Source organism: Triticum aestivum, chromosome 2A (assembly GCF_018294505.1).
Source record: "Triticum aestivum cultivar Chinese Spring chromosome 2A, IWGSC CS RefSeq v2.1, whole genome shotgun sequence".
In the NCBI taxonomy this organism is placed as follows: domain Eukaryota; kingdom Viridiplantae; phylum Streptophyta; class Magnoliopsida; order Poales; family Poaceae; genus Triticum; species Triticum aestivum.
In genome coordinates this window covers 612,547,468-612,562,807 of record NC_057797.1, presented here as the reverse complement: position 1 = coordinate 612,562,807, position 15,340 = coordinate 612,547,468, and the positions used below count along the sequence as shown (strand labels likewise).

The 15,340-nt window shown below is 42.1% G+C and overlaps 1 pseudogene; it reads right to left on the bottom strand.

The window, feature by feature from the left end:
* Positions 1-4,485: 4,485 nt before the first annotated feature.
* LOC123191775 (uncharacterized) lies at positions 4,486-5,149 on the bottom strand (annotated as a pseudogene).
* Between the last annotated feature and the right edge of the window lie 10,191 nt (positions 5,150-15,340).

Here is a 15,340-nt window from a genome sequence, read left to right as displayed (position 1 = left end):
CGCCGGGACTTTTGTGCTGAAGCTGTATGTAGAGAGCTCTGACTTAGCTTGAGCGATTATTGAGCTGGAGCCTTGGCGGACGCAACTTTTTTTTCCTTCTTTCTTTTTTAAGTGTGAGTGGGCTGTGTTCGGTGCCCGGCTGATTGTAATGGGATGGGGCCCGGCCCGAGTGCTAGAGCTATATCTCGCTTGGGAGGTCCTTTTCCGCGTGCTGAGTGCTGGGAAAAGGGTGCAGCGCGCACCCCTTCAATCCCACGTGCAGTGTGCATCAGGGGTGCGCGCGCGGTCGCTAAGCAACTACTGGCGCGCCAAATAGGATACGCCATTTATGATGCTCGGTGCCCGGCCGAGCGCAAGAGTTATATCTCGCTTGGGAGCTCCTATTATGCGCGCTGAGCGCTGGGAAAAGGATACAGCGCGCACACCCTCACTCCCACGTGCAGTGTCCAGTGGAGGGTGCGCGCGCGCTCGTTCAGCAGCGACTAACGTGCCAAATAGAATCTGCCATCTCGCTTGCTGTGAGATATCTGCTTCTCTCGCCTAAAGGACAGGGCCAGCCCAATACTATAGAACCATTCTTTCACTGCATTCACTGTTTTGCTTTATATTTTTCGGGTTCTTTTTTATTCCTGTTTTTCTTTTTTGCGTTGCCTTTTTTGGTTTTCTTTTGTTTCCGTTTCATTTTATTGAGTTTCTTGGTTTTCACATTATTTCACTATAATGCATTGGTTTCTTTGTTTTTTTTTGTTTTTTCATCCTCTTTCTCGTTTCGGTAGTATTTGCTTCTTTCTTGGTTTTCTTTAGGTTTCATTTTTCACTATGTTGCACTGCTTTCGATTGGTTTCTTATTTTTTTTCTATTTCTTTTTTCTTTTTTCCTCTTTGGTATGCTTTGTTTCTTTTCGACTAGCCTTGATTTTTACGTCTTTTCTTACACATTGTAAAATTTTCATATATGCAAGGAAATATTTTTATACATCTTCATTAATTTTAAAATACATGATAGTTTTTAAAAAGTATGTTTCGAGGTCTACTTTTCTTTCATATATATTGTAGGAACATTTTTTATACTCATTGTGACATTTTTCAAAAACATAATTAACATTTTTCAGATATATGTTTTGGAGACTACTTTTTTTCATACATATTGTATATTTGACATATACTTGAGAATTTTTTTCTTATTCAGGTTCAACATTTTTCAAATACATGATTAACCTTTTTCAGATATTTGTTTTGATGTCTACTATTTTTTATTCGGATTGTACATTTTTTGTGCACATAAGCATTTTGTTTGTACAAGTTTACAGTTTGCCAGTATAGCATTGACATTCTTCTCTATTCGGTTTTATGTCTACACTTTTAAACATATATTGTACTTTTTGTATACATCAGTAACATTTTCTTATACATGTCTAATTTTTTAAATGCAAATTAACATTTTTCTTACATTTATTGCATGTCTATTTCCCCCCTACACATTGTACATTTTTTATACATCTGGAACTTTTTTTATACACGGTTAACAATTTTTAGGTACATGATTAACATTTCTCATATATATTTTTCATAAGCATTTGTACATTTTGCGTATGCATTCAAAATATTTTTCTATACACATTAAAAAAATTCAAATACTTGATTAACATTTTTCAAGTACTTGACTAATTGTTTTTTCAAATGCTTGATTAATAGTTTTTAAATACATGAACAACTTGTTCGTACACATTGTATGTTTTTTGTGTATAATTTTCATATACATGAGAAACATTTTTCCATACACATTTAGCATTTCTCAAAAGCTTGATTAAGAATTTCAAAAAAAATAGTTAAAGTGTTTTTTATAAGATATATATTTAGAATATTTGGAAGTACAAGCAAAAGTAAAAAAAGAAAGCAAAGTACGTGAAAAGAAACAGAAAAAGCGAGGTTGTGTCATGTGGCCTGTGGCCTATCGCGCGCTGGGCCCGCTCATTCCAGTCCTTCTCGAATGAGTCTCCTTTTTTCCCAAATATATTCAATTCCTAAGTTTAGTCTGTCAACAAACGGATGTTGTCTTGGCCCTGGATACACGTGTTGCGTGCAATATTTTTTTAAAACTCCCTATGCATCATCATTGTAATATTTTCTGTGGCGATCTAAAAGACATGCAAAAAAATTGCAACATTTTAGACATGTACACACGACAAAACATTCGAGGTATGCAATAAATCCTCATTTCATTGCAACAACAGATTGAGACATATTCCCGCAAAATAAAAAACAAAGTGAGACATAGAAGGTATCAACAGATGCAACCGGAAAATCAAAAGTAAGCAACATTTAGAAATGGCATGTGCAGCAATGAAATAAACATACAACATAGAAACAGCCCTCTTGAAACGCAATGAGAAAACATAGCAACTTAAACCCCATGTGTTCACAAAGAACACCATACCCCCCCCCCTCCCCCTAGCATGTTGAGATGGCGTACACACCATAAATAAAAAAACATAAATCCGCTTATCTCGCACCTCCAACATTGGAGGCATTAGCGATCGCCGGTTTCGACTCATTGCTGATCAATATGTCTCCAATCTCTCGCCGCTAACATTGGAGGCATTAGCGCTCGTGGATTCTAGCTCAAGAGCGACCATTATCTCAACAATCGTTAACATTCACTAGTAGAAAAAGGGCCTTCAGTCCCGGTTCATAAGGGCCTTTAGTCCCGGTTCTGAAACCGGGACTAAAGGGTCGGTACTAATGCCTCTCCCTTTAGTCCTGGTTCAATCCAGAACCGGGACTAAAGGGCGTGGTCACGTGGAGCTCCACCTTTAGTCCCGGTTGGTAACACCAACCGGGACTAAAGAAAATTTTATGATTTTTTTTGAAACTTTTTTTGAATTTTTTTTATTTTCAAATTTCTGAATTATTTTAACCTCTAGTCTGTAATCACCACCCCTCATCACTTCTCAATTTATCCTCTAATCATCCCTCATCATTTCAAATCATCTAACTTCCCGAACGGTCACCCATCCTCCCACTCCCCCAGCCTGAGCACGCTTAACTTCCGAGTTCTATTCTCCCTCGCTCCAAGTCTGCACTTGTTGTTTTCCTGACAATACTAAGATGTCAATCCTATTAACCTTCAGGAATTTTGCTTGAGCATGAAGTGACACATTTCATAGTTTTATTTTGAAACTATTGTTTTAAAAAACAATAATTATTTAGTAACACTAATATTTCTTGAATAACTAGTTTGACCATTGTTTGACCACAGTTTGACCAGATTTGACCAAAATTGAAATAACTGAAATAATTATTTAGTAACACTAATATTCTAAAATAATTAGTTTGACCATTGTTTGACCACAGTTTGCCCACTGTTTGAATTTTTCTGATTTTTTTCACTCTATATCTTAAAAGCCCCGTAACTTTTTTTCTATTAGGTTTTTGAGGATTTTGAAAATGTTTAACGGGGTTCCCCCCCCCCCCCCCGCGTTAAATTTGGATGTAACTTTTCGAGTAGATGATTGTTCATATAAAAAACTTTTTCATCCGAGTTAGTATGCAAAAGTTATGCCCATTTTTACAAATTTCAGAGAGATTTTGCAAATAAAGTCAAAATTCACATTTGCAAATTTTCCCAACAACTAGACCACATATCACATGGGAAACTTATTTTCTTTTATTTTTTTGACATTTCCATCATTTTATTTTATTTTTAAAAAAACTGAAAAGGCGATCCGGGGGGGGTAGAGTTTGAAAATGAGACCTTTAGTACCGGTTCGTGGCACGAACCGGGACTAAAGTTCTCAACCCCATTAGTCCCGGTTCGTGCCTCAAACCGGGACTACAGGTCTAATCTTTAGTCCCGGTTTGAGACACGAACCGGGACCAATGATTGTGGGCCAGGAGCGAGGCCCATTGGTCCCGGTTCATCCCACCAATCGGGACCAAAAGGTTCAGATGAACCGGAACCAATGGCCCACGTGGCCCGGGCAGCCCCCTGGGCTCACGAACCGGGACCAATGCCCCCATTGGTCCCGGTTCTGGACTGAACCGGGACTAATGGGCTGACCCGGCCTGGACCAAAGCCCTGTTTTCTACTAGTGATTGGAAACATTAGCTCCCACAAGTTAGAGCTTGTTGGTGATCAGTCTGGCTCGCTAGAGCACCGCTGGATTCGGATCACCCATTCTTTGCAGTATTGACGTCTTCTAGAGATTGATGGTGCAAACCAGAGCTCCACCATGAAATCAACCGTCCATGACACGAGCTCCTCGACCATAGAAGGTGAAGGTACCAGATGGTAAAAACAATATCCTAGTGCAACTAAATGAACTTAGTATTTACAGCAGAAAATGTAAATTTGCTCACCGTGCGGTCCTCATATGTTTAAAATTAGATCAAGTGACCGTCAGACCAAACGGAATACATAGCACAACCATTTAATACAAGCTGAGTCAAACAAATCAACTACTCTAGATCAATGATTCAAAAAGGATGATGAAGAAGAAAAAATGATTGCTGCCGATATAGTGAAATTTTATTATTGCGCTATAGGAGCGCTCATACCATTGAATCCATCGTTTATCAGACTGACGATTTATTCGAAAGCACCGCCGATCGAGATCAGGGACAGTCTGATAATGGTGCTCGTTCAGTTGAGCTTCCTTACGGTTACGGTGCTAACGGTCTCCACACGGGGGTTGCTGCCTCCTGCTTCGTCGTCGTCGCTGACCTCGCGCTCGACGTAGCCCTTTGCGTAGTACTCCTTGGCGATCTCGTCTCTCTCTTTCTGGAAGTCATCCTCGATCGCGTTCACCTCCCGGATCATGTTGGCGACGTAGTCGTCCAGCTCGTCCGGGGACACCGGGAGCCGGGAGGCTGCCGAGGTCGTCGAGGTTGGTGAGGGCCAGCCTCAGCTTGCTCGCCCTGCGGACGGAGTCGACGGGGATGCGCACGCCCTTGGACCGGATGTAGCTGTCGATCTCCTCCTGCGTCATCCTCCTCGTCTTCCCCTTTGGTTTGCCGCTGGCCACCGTAATCTTACCTCGCTCCGGCAGATCCGCCGCTGCGGGGGAAGGCGCCTTCTCCGACGAACTCGCCATCTGCGGTTTGATTGATTTCGAAAAACTTCCTATCCGGTACCTGGCGCACGGATCAGCCGAAGATATATATCAGGAAGACTGATTCCTCCGAGAGCCTCACCTCAGATGGCCCCCGTAAATGGGCTATGTAGTACGGGTTTTCTTTTTTGGTTTCTCTTTTCCTAATTTCTTTTCTTTTTATATATAATCCGATTACTAGTACATACGTCCGTGCGTTGTAACGGGCAAAAAATTGAAAAAATCTTCTTCACGGAAGAAATTTAAGGAAAGTGAACAAATTTGATGGATATTTAAACAATCCGAAAAGTATTCGTTCATACTTGCATATTTTTTATTAAACTCGGATGCTTTTCGTATAGAACGGCATAAACTAATTATATTTTGATATATTTGAACTAAACCGTACTCTAAACCTAGTCCAAATGACCGCCAACATACGTTCTTTCATTTTGGGCTGGCCATGAGCATTACAACTGAAGCTCCGGCTATGTCTTCATAGTCTCTGCCTCCACAACTTGCAAGCGGCTAATCGGCCAACGATTTTAAGCCCGCCAAGCTTGGCTTTAGAGGGAACGAAATGGGCGGTGGTCTTCCTGGGGCCCGAGCACCGGCGAGCTCCCATGCTTTAATCTTCTTCGCTGCCGGCAGCGCCTGTGGACGCGCCGGCTTCATGGTTGTGGCAGCAAGGTGCGGGCGTGGTGGAGTTGGGAATGTCTCGTCCTCGTCCTCGCTCTTGCCATAGACTTCGTTGGCCTCCTCGTGAATCTCCTTGAAGGTCGCATCTATCTCCGCCTGACGCTGGAGGTATCGCCGACGATTGCGGCAGATTTCACAGGCGGTGCGATATGAGTCGACCAACACCTCCTACTCCACCTGGTCCACGTTTGGCGCGATATAGCTGTGCCAGCGGTGAGTTCCTCCATCGCGTGTTGGTGCTTGTCGAGAAGGCGGAGGTTGTACTCCTGGTCGGCTTGCGCCTATCAGAACAAGGCCTCCCGCTCGGCCAACACCATTTTGGTGTAGTGAGCACGTGCCTAGCACATGGTGATGCTAACATGGACCGGCGAGGAGGGTGTCGGCGACTCATCATCAATTGCGTCTTCCTTTGGGACGTCCGCAGCTCCGACCTCCTTCTGCTTGCCGGCAACAATAGTGGCATCTCCGTCTTCTGCTCAGAGGAGACGTTGTGCCAAATGGATTTGGAACTCGAGGAGGCCATGAAGAATGTGGTGCGGCGAGGAGGAGGATGGATGCAGCTATAGCCGGGGATGGAGTTTAAATAGTAGATGAATGGCAGGAGAAGCGCCGAGGTGGTTAATGGCGGGGTAGGTTCCTCGGCAACCGCGCATGTTTAACTTAGGGAGGCTGAATGACGGCCTGTCATTTGAACGCGGAAGATTCACGTGCATCGGGAAACGATGCGGGCGACGCTCACGACCGGCGCCCCTTCAATGCTAGAATGCCAGTGAGAGGTCGCGTCGCTATGAACCGGCATGAATATGACACCGGTGCTCTTGAGCGGCGTTGGCCATTTCAGGTGGGATGGGGTATGGGCAAGGGAAGGGGTTTTTGGGTGGGCCATTGTTAGATAGAATCGAGCATGGCAGCAGTCCGTACGCTCGCAAAACTCTCTAGGTTGTTTTCATATTGTTGGAAAAAGTAAGTTCGGACCAATTGGCAAACCAATACAGTCAAAACACGTCCGGACCTTACGCCTTGGATGGTTGCGGACGTTCTTAAAAATGCCCTTACATACTGTTTGAGACTTTAGTAATTCATTTAAAGTATTTTATAAATACTTCCTTCGTTTCGAAATATAAGTTTTTTTAGAAATTACAACAAGTGACTATATACGAAGCAAAATGAATGAATCTACACGTTAAAATATGTCTACATACATCTGTACGTTGTAGTCCATTTGAGAACATTTACACTTAAAAACAGAGGGTATCATAAGATTTGAATTCTAATGATTTTTGTTATGTAGTTTTTTAATTTGGAAGATATTTTGCTTTTTTGCGCTATTAATCACGTGTTGGGGCCCGAGCGGCCGGCACATACTCAATCACCATCGGCCATCACATGCCTCGAAGCTGCCGCAGCTTTATCCTTCCAACGCTAGCTACTCCCTCCATTCCCAAAATATAATGCACTCGTGTTTTCAGAGGCTCAACTTTGATCATAAATTTAATCAACGAGACCAACTACGGCAGGAGAAAAAATTATATAATTGAAAACTTCTTTCGAATACGAATTCACTGATATAATTTTTGCTCCCGCCGCAATCGGTCTTGGTAGTTAAATTTACGGTCAAAGTTGAAGCACTACATTGTGGAATGGAGGGAGTAGGCCTGTTTTGTTCCCTTCTCTCCGGCCCCTGGCTCGCTCCACCTCCTCCCGTGTTGGGGACACAACATCCCGTATAGCATCGGTGCTCCTCATCCCTTTCCTTAAAGACTCTAGAGGCGGCTTGCAGATTTAAAATCAATGATGTATATAAACTGGTTCATCAGGAGGTAAGGGGGTGATGTGGGATTATTAAAGAAGCAGCCGTTCTTTATGAAATGTGCCTTTGATGCTACTGGTTAGGGAGGTCGATCCGGCCCACTGGCAATTTGTTTTGGGCCGGCACCGCAGGACGGGTACGAGCCAGATTGTCCTACGGACGGACAACTTTTTTAGTACCACCTCGGATAAGCACGATATAAAAAGTTTTTTTATAAAGAAATATAAAAACTGAAAGCGTAAATTCATGGGAAGAAACGTATTGTGACGGTGAACCCGGAGACTCAATCCGTGCTTTATTATTACTAGCAAAAGGGCCCGTGCGTTGCAACGGCAAAAAAACTATAATCTTCAATGGCCATGACCACATTTTGCTACATCACCAAGATACATTATCACTCTCAGTTTTATGAAATGATGAACATTTTTTCTAAACTCGTGAACATTTTTCAAATTTTTAGACAATTTTACAAATTTTTGTACTTTTTCTAAAATAAAGAATATTTTTTGAATTCTTGAAGATTTTATGCTATTTGCAAAATAATAATAATTTGTGAACATGTTTTAAAACAATTTTCTTTAATCGATGAACATTTCTATAATCGAAGAACATTTTTAGGAAATTTGTGAAATATTTTTTGAAATTCATGGACATTTTTTTGATTTAACGAACATTTTTTGAAATTCATGATCATTTTTGAATCAGTGAACATTTTATGAATGAATAAATTGTTTTTGAAGTCATGAACGTTTTTTGTTCAATTTCATTAACATTTTCTAATACACGAGCTTTTTAAGCAAACATTTTTTTACCAAATCACAAACATTTTTTAATCTACAAACAATTTATGATTTATTAAAAGATTATTGCTAAATTCTCGTTTTCTAAAATTTCCAGATTTTTTTTGCTTTCCCAAATTATTAAAAGTAGAAAAATTGAAAACAAAAAATAAAATAAATAAATAAAAACAAACTTTAAAAAACAGGCCGCCTGGACATAGGCGGCCCATACAGGCGTGCGGCGTCTTCTTCCAGCGCATAGAGTGCAGTATACATGGTCCTTACTGCATGGGCCGGCATAGGCAGGGGATTCCCTTGTGTAAAACCTTCTTTTATCACTTATGCTCCATCTGTTTCTAAATATAAGTCTTTTTGGAGATTGCAATATAGACTACGTATGAAGTAAAATAATTGAATCTACACTTTAAAATACGTATATATACATCCGTATGTAGTTTGTGATGGAATCTCTAAAAAGACTTATTATATATAGGAACGGGGGAGTAGGTTGTATTGGTGGGTAATATTTTGTAACTTTTGGGGCAATTTCCGTGAGATATCGCCAGACATGTTAGGAGGGCACCGTGGTCGAACGTTACGCGGGCGAACGTGGTAGAGGCCAAGTGGCCCAAGACAGACGATTGGTAGAATAGCCTAGCTCAATATGAGGAAACACCATGGACATATGAAATGGGAGGACCAATAATATTATACCTCCATTTATATATTAAAAATAGTATATATGCCTGTGTGTTAGAACGGTAGAAAGAATTGACATAAATTTAGTGAGGATTGTATGTGCAAACATCATGTTCAATGTGCTACAAATTTGGCGCAAATTCAGTAAAGATTATAAGAGCAAGGAAAACATAACGAAAGAAAAAAAATGACATGAATTTAGTGAGGATTAAAAAATGCCACATCATTTTTACTCATAAGCATGGCAACCTACCATTGATTCCCCTGCACCTCCTGTTAATTAGTTTTTCTTTCTCTTTCTTTTCTTATATCATGATGCCCACATAATTACCGTCCATTTCCTTCCTCTCTCTTTCTCCTTCCTTCTTTATTTCTCATGCAATTATTTTTTTTCCTTTTTTGCTAGGCCTACTAATTACTCCTGTGATTAATATGGCGCCCAGATAATTACCATCAATTTTCTTCCTTCTTTGTCATGCAATTTTTTTTTCCTTTTTTGCTAGGCCTGCTAATTACTCCTGCGATTAATATGGCGCCCAGATGATTACCACCAATTTTCTTCCTTCTTTATTTCTTATTTAATACATATTACCTTTCTTGCCGGCTCTATATAATTACCATCTTCCTTCTTTATTTCTCATGCAAAGAATGTCTATTTCCTTTCTTTATTTCTTTGCTTAATTTCCAAAGCAGCTTCTCGATGCCTGACAACCTAAAAAACGTATATAAACTGGTAAAATTTAATGTTAAATAGCAAGGTGGGACTATTTGATAAGTAAAAAAATATGAAAAAAACTTCCAGCCTGGTCCCTTGTCCGTCCAGTGGGCCGTAGCACTCGCACATGCCCATCAAGATCGTGCCCATTTATCTCGGCCCGAGTCCGCCTGTCTCTATTCTTAAGGTTCCAGACGCCCTAATTAGCAATCTTAGGAGCCTAGCCTGCGCTGCAACCAACATGGGAGACCAGGGATCAAATCCCAACGCTGCCATCATTTTTTTCTCTAATTTCTTTTAATTCAAACACACGCACATACAGCCAGATATAGAAAACGACGGTGAACCAGCCTACGACGGACACAATTCAGCATGCAGGCCCAGCCGAGGCCCAGTTTAGCGAATCAGCCGAAGCCCAGTACGGGAAAACAAAAACCAGACGCATCTAAACAGATATAACGAAAATTTAGTACCACCTCAAATATGTTTTAAATTCAAACTGAAAGCGTAAAATCACGGGAAGAAGCGTATTGTGACGGTGAACCCACGGAGTCAATCCGTGCTTTATTATTAGGGATAGATTAGGGAGAGATATATATGTATTATTTCAAAAATGATTTTAATTCATTTTTTTAGCAACGTACATTAAAAATATCTTGAATGTAAAAAGCCACGTAATTTTCAAAACTGCACATACCATTCCAATAAAAAACGTCTGTGTCATTTATAAAATGATCACACGCTTAAAAATGTTCATGAAGATGTAAACTTTGGTTGTGTAATTTTTTAAGAATGTTCATACCACTGAAAAAATTCATGACAGTTAGAAGATGTTCACACGTTTTAAAGTATGTTCATAGCGACTTTAAAATATGTTCATGAAATTTAAAAATGTGTTCGCGCAATTTTTCATAAATGTTCATAACATACAAAAAATGTCTATGTCATTTTTAAAATGTGTTCACGCAATTTTTTATGATTATGCCAAAACTTATCATGAAAACTTACAAGATATTGCTTTACGCATGTCTTATGTACCATTTATCACATCTGCAAGGAATTCTGACAACTCTGTTGGCCTACGAATGATCTACCTTACCTTCGGCTCGAATTTCAGCTATTAAGTTAGTTAACGCCTATATAAAAAATACGGCTAAAATTTTAGTTTCCTCAAAGAGATGCATTTCCTTTCGGAAAGATGAATAATCCTCCGACCAATGATCATTTGCACACTACAAATCTCAATTAACAAAATATCACTTCTTGGCATAATCTTGAGAACTTAGCGATACCTATTCTAGATGCGCTACAAGCAAAGCTAGCATTTGAGAGCCTGACTTGAGGACATTTTAGTACTAAAAAACTCTATTTTTTTTATTTTGACAACTACCCATGTTAAAGCTTGTTAACAAGAAAAACAAAATAATTAATTAATTAACTTTGAAGAGGTATGGATATCAAAACATACTAGATAACTGTGATGGTGTTACCTTGTATGAGTACGTTCTATCTTGCCTACAACGTGCAGAGTAAACAATGATACGCCTTTGGGCAACAACCTTTATCGGTAAGCTAGATGGATTGCACCATTAGGTTTATCAACCTCAACCCGACCCACCAAGCCGGGAGTCGACATGAGAGGCCCATTAGCCGGGAGACTGTCCTAATGTATTCTTTTGCTCGGTGTGAGCAGATATAAAGGTTTTGAGGGTGTGTTAAAGAGTTAGACGGTTACTGTCGCTTCATTATAATTGTGTTTGATGCTCCTTGATTACTAGGATATAGTGTTCTAGGAAAATTAGAAGCATAATTTTGGCTCTTCCAACCAAGATTATAATTTTACGAGCAATAAAATTAGCATCACCAGTCTCAACATTAAATAACGTTTATAGAAATTTCTTCTTTACCTTTGATCATACATGTAAGTTCTTCAACCTTCGCCGTAAGCTCTTTATTCTTTTCTTCGGTGACTGGATTTGTCTTTCATGTAGCGGATCTTACAGCACGCTGCTGGCATGGTTTTCTTGCACGTCACCTAGAAGTTTCTTAGCACCATCAACTGGCCTTCCACTTCTTGTTGCCTTTAATGACTATACCAACACATCGGGTGTTTAATGACTACATCGTATGTGTAAGGGCATATTTACCCCTTAGTTGTTTTGGTGATTGATGACAATGCTTTTATGGACTAAGTGTGTGCTTTGAGTATTTCAGAAATTTCATCACTAGGCACAAGACGTTTTGGTGCCCCTCGAAGACTGTTGAAGACGGTGTTTCTCTACATTTTTTCGGTGAATTTGAGTCGTAGGAAAGCCGTACTATTAAGAGGGGTCCGCTTTGGAAAGGTTTGGGTGGAATCATCACGTACACATCTTCTCCTTTGCACCGCCTTTCCTTTGGCACTTTGGAGCATCCTCCGTCTTTTCTCGTCTATGCAAATTGTCGTGTTGGCTGAGCTTGGGCATGCGGTAGTACTGCTCCTAGGAGCGGTAGTACCGCAGGCCCTTGCGGTAGTACCGGGCCCAGGCGCGGTAGTACCGCAAGCACCCATGGGAGTACCGCTCCTTTGGAGCTATAGTACCGTGGCCCCAGGCCAGGCGCTGTTGCGGCTGCAGTAGTAGGAGCGGATGTAATTTTTTACATCCGCGCCCTACGCGGTAGTATCGTGCGTTGTGGTCTGGCTCAGCAGCCTGCGCGGCAGTAGGAGTAGATGTAATTTTTTACACCCGCACCCCGCGCGGTAGTACCGCCCCTGGCACACGGTACTACCATGTCGGATTTTTGCATTGACTCCAACTCAGCAGAAGTTGCCACGGATGTATTTTTATATGAACTTGCCTTCTCAAAAACTGGAACATCCCTGCCTTGCGGTAGTATCGCAAGGGGAACGGTAGTACCGCGACAGGGGTTCTACAGCCCTCTGCTTCAGTGCATTTGGGCTGTCCTGATTTGTGCTGCTCGGGCAGTAGTACCGCGGGGCCCTACGGTAGTACCGCATGACCCTGCGGTAGTACCGCGGCCCTGGCGCGGTAGTACCGTGCTACGCAGGCTGGATTGGTGGATAACGGTTGGATTTGTTCTTCCACTATATAAGGGGTGTCTTCTTCTCTGAGTTGACTATCTCTTCCATCCCCAAGCTCCATTTTCGCCCGATCTCTCTCCCTAGCCAATCAAACTTGTTGATTCTCTAGGGATTGGTTGAGAAGGCCTAGATCTACACTTCCACCAAGAGAAATTTGATTCCCCCCACTCATCCCTTGCGGATCTTTTTACTCTTGGGTGTTTGAGCACCCTAGACGGTTGAGATCACCGCGGAGCCATATTCCATTGTGGTGAAGTTTTGCGGTATCGTTGGGAGCCTCCAATTAAGTTGTGGAGATAGCCCCAACCTTGTTTGTAAAGGTCCGGTCGCCGCCTCCAAGGGCACCATTAGGGGAATCACGGCATCTCACATTGTGTGATGGCGTGAGGAGAATACGGTGGCCCTAGTGGCTTCTTGGGGAGCATTGTGCCTCCACACCGCTCCAACGGAGACGTACTTCCCTTCAAAAGGAAGGAACTTCGGTAACACATCCTCGTCTTCACCGGCTCCACTCTTGGTTATCTCGTGCCTTTACTTGTGCAAGCTTATTTGTGTTATATCCCTTGCTTGCTTGTGTGCTTGTTCTTGTTGCATCATATAGGTTGCTCACCTAGTTACATATCTAGACAACCTACTTTGATGCAAAGTTTAAATTGGTAAAGAAAAGCTAAAAATTGTTAGTTGCCTATTCACCCCCCCTCTAGTCAACTATATCGATCCTTTCAATTGGTATCAGAGCCTCGTCTCTTTATTAAGGACTTTGCCGTCCGAAGAGTATGGTTGACACCGTAGACGGTGTGGAGGAGCACTCCGGTGTGAATCCGGTCTCGTCTACGGCCGATGGGGGAACCGCGGTCTCTCGTGAGGAATTCAATGTGGCTTTGGACACATTGAAAACCTCCATGACGACCGAGGTTGAAAGCATGTTTACTAAATTCTTAGAAGGGCTTAAACTATCTACCGCACCATTGAAAGTGGGTGATCCCACTAACAAGGTGACGGATGCTAACTCCGACAAGGGGGAAGCTACTAGTGAAAAGGCTCCTTCTTCTAGTGGTAAAATTGGCAACGACATCTTTGCCCATATGGAACCTCCGATTACTTATGGTGGACCGATTCCTTCCACTCATTTGAATCATGTCGGTCCTCCCCCTAAGATTGTGAAAAATGAGGACTTTGATTCTTGGGTTTATCGCTTTAAGCGTCATTTGAACCATGTTAATACTAACCTTTGGAGAATCATTGAAGAAGGTTTCTATCCTCATGACCGAAGCAACCTCACCCCTAGAGAAGCCGCGGATAATCAATTCAATGAGAATGCTCTCTTCATCATCCAAGATGCAATTTCACCCGAAGATCTTGCTCATCTCCGACCCTTCACCATGGCCAAGGATGCATGGCGTCATGTTGTGTCTATCTACCGAGGAAGCGCAAGCATACAACGCTCCAACTATGAAGTGGTGCAAGATGAAACCGATGAGTTTGCAATGAAAGAAGATGAAGAACCTCGTGAGCTCTATCGGAGATTAACTACTCTCGCGGCCTCACTCCGAGATCATGGGATCAAGGATACAGATGACAATTGGATCAAGCGCAAGTTCCTCGAGGCCATGATGCCTTACCACAAGGCCATGTCCTCCGTCATTCATCAAAGGCCGGACTTCCACACCTTGTCTTCAAGTGAAGTGTTGGATGAGTTTGTGGCCATGAGCATCTTGGACAAGACCGCCAACAATGCGGTGTTACACTCTCAAAGAGCAAAGAAGCCCAACCTTGCCTTGAAGGCCAAGGTTAGTGTGGAAGAAGAGGAAGAAGAGGAAGAAGAGGAGAGCAATCCCGAAGATACAAAGTATGCCTATCATGAACACATGGCTCTTGCCTCAAGGGAATTTTGGAGCAAGAATAACACTAGGCCCAACTTCAACAAGAACAACTCAAGTGGCGCAAAGATCAAGCAACGAGTGAGGACTTGCTACAATTTGTGGCAATGTGAGCCACTTTGTGGCGGAATGTTCTTATGAGAAAAGGGAAGACAACGGTGGCAAGCTCATCCAAAAAGACAAGGCCAAGTCTTTCCCCAACAAGAGCCAAGAAGACTCCTTCCAAGGGGTTGGTGGCACAAGAAGAGTACAATGAGGATGATGATGATGATGATGATGATGATGATGACGGTGAGTTGGTTGTCGTGGCCTCCATTGCCATTGCGACAACTCCACGGGTGTCTCCCTTCGACTCTCCCAATGAGAACTTCACCGCCAAGTGCCTCATGGCTAAAGCCACCAACAAGGTAACCCCCAACATCAAAAGTACCATCATTAATAATCCCTCTTTGACGGAGTGCATTGATGAACATGAGGGGTCCAAGGTGGAGGAGAATGAATTTGAGTCTTTTATGAGTAAGCTCAAGGGTAAATCCAAGAAGCACTTCGTTGCTCTCTTGGAACAACTTGGTGAAGCCAATGACATG